This window comes from Lampetra planeri, chromosome 18 (assembly GCF_965212315.1).
Source record: "Lampetra planeri chromosome 18, kcLamPlan1.2.h2, whole genome shotgun sequence".
Lineage (NCBI taxonomy): Eukaryota > Metazoa > Chordata > Hyperoartia > Petromyzontiformes > Petromyzontidae > Lampetra > Lampetra planeri.
In genome coordinates this window covers 1,479,839-1,482,352 of record NC_136124.1, presented here as the reverse complement: position 1 = coordinate 1,482,352, position 2,514 = coordinate 1,479,839, and positions in this window count along the sequence as shown.

Sequence of the window (2,514 nt, the reverse complement as noted above, 5' to 3'; positions counted from 1 at the left end):
TCGACGCATATGGAATTTGAGCTTCTATTTACGAGGTATGCCTTGAGGCTTTATAGGAAAACCAACGCTTCCCACGTGTTCAGACTAGCAGAAAACCACCTCGCTATTCAATTACGATATACACCCCCACATGGCTGATGAATAAAGAATGCTTTTATCTACATATCACATGCTATTATTTGTATTGCCATTTAAAGATAATAAAAATAAGTATTTTATGCATTTATTGACGGCAATTCTAACTTTGCAGTATTTAAATATTACACTTTAGGTATAGGAATACCAAAAAATAATGTCGTTCTTTTAATACAGAAATTAATCATTACTTTTGACCAATTTTACTTTGGGAATTGTGTTTTCTAAACGTGCACTCAGAGTACATTTGGTGAACGTTATGTTTTCGTAAGACGACACTCATTACCATCAGCAATTATCTATCCACTGGACAAGCTCATTTGCTTAACAGTATAAATGTCTTGTTGATACAGATGTCCCACTTTAAGTGTCATTTCATGCATGCATCTCTCTGTGCTTATTTGCACAATCTCCAGCATTTATTGCATTTAATGTCTATGTCCATGGCTGTTGTTTTGTAAAATATAATTATTATTATTATTAGCCAAAATTTACAGCCTTCTTTAAGATCTTCAATCCATTTCTGAAATAGTTTCATTCGTGTTTACAGTGACGACATTGTCAACAATTCCTACATGGTTATACTGCCTTACATTTATGTTTACGTCTGAAATTATCTAATTCAATGTTTCTCAAATGGCTTCTAATGTATGGGAAAGCCCCCAGATCGGAATGGAATAACTGTGGACATCGTCAAAGAAGCGGGACCAGTTGTTGTAACAAAATACGCAGACCCATGATGTGACGACTAAGTGTGTATTTGCACAGGAGTACAATCGAAATTGGAATTATGTCCAAATCATTATTTTATTCAAAAAGTAAGACAGCTGAATTGCATAATTACAGATCCATTATCCCCCTATCACGCATGTATACATTGTTCACGAAGATCATAGGGAACCGAATAATGAGCATTTTAGAGTAAAACTTTGTGGCCAATCTGGATTTAGATTTTATTTCTAAAATGAACCAGATGCATACTAACAATTGGATACGAGAAAAGACAATTGAATATCAAAGACCATTATGCCAGGCGTTTGGGGCAATTTTAAGAGCATTTTATTCCATAGAAATTGATAAAAACTCTGAAATACAAATGCATTTTAAAAATAATTACATCATGGAATGTCTCTACTAAGATTGCATAACCAAATGGACAAATTATCATGTCAGTGTGTAAGGCTATTAAAATTGACATGAGAATAAAAATGGTGCCAAAGTCAACTACAGAGAATCCAAAAATCAATGTCCCCATACTCAAATGAGCACGGGTTGATTTTTAATCTCCGGTTGTGATCGTCGGCCAATGGTGCAAATTCCACATTCCTATTCTAGGGAGAAATCTTCCTGTACGCCAAATTACCACTGATTATACTGTGTAATAAAAAAATGTTCCTGGGTAGTAAGTGTTATTTCCTAATCGCTTATGCCTCAAAAGTACAGGAAATGGCTATTATTCCCCACAAACTTTGCTTTTGTGACTAAGACAGTGATATTTAGAAATGTACCTGTGTTCAATGAGAAAACGTGATGTGCTTTCGTGTCTTTCCTTCACACAAAGTCCTGGTCACAAAAGCAAAGTTTGTTGGGAATAATAGCCATTTTATAAACTGTTTAGGCATAAGCAATTAAAACATAACACTTAGTACGCTGTGCCGTTCGCCGGGGTTTTTTTTATTTATTATCATTCTTCACCACACTCATCAGGTTGGTTTGATGTGGCTGATGATTACCAAATTAGTTTTCACGTTACAACATAGTGCGTATATAAAATGCACTTTATATACAATGTACTTTGTTAGACGTGGCATTGAAATGTGTGCAGCTTTGTCAGGCTGCACACAAGCTCAGTGTCTTTGGAAGGTGGCAACGAGATCTTTCAGTGACAACAGAGATCTGAGATTACCTGGGGAAAAGTGCCTTGTGTCTCTGAAGGGATTTTCTTTCATGTGAAACAGGGCCATGGCATGGACAACAAGAAGCGGAGCCAGGAGGGTGTGGCACCATCCGTCAACGCACAACGAAGTTTAGCAACAGCAACAAACATCCCCCCCCTCCCCCCAGAACGAGAATGAAGCTCTGCCCACGCTCTTCGCGAGGTATCACGCAATGGACAAGACGCATCGGCCCGTGGCGAGGAAGACAGAATGTGTCTGTGGTTACCACCACACCTTTGAAGCATGATTACATGAATACTGTACTGTGCTCTGTCATCAACATCATCAACACGATCCACGTGGGAAGATAGGCCGTAGGTGTCCACTGCACTTTTCGCCATTTGTTTCCACTTTCCTCTCTGTCTTGTGCCAAATCGCTCAAGTTGTGGCCACGTCTTTCTGTCACCAAGCTCGAATGTCGTCGTCAAGCCGTGCTCTGTCA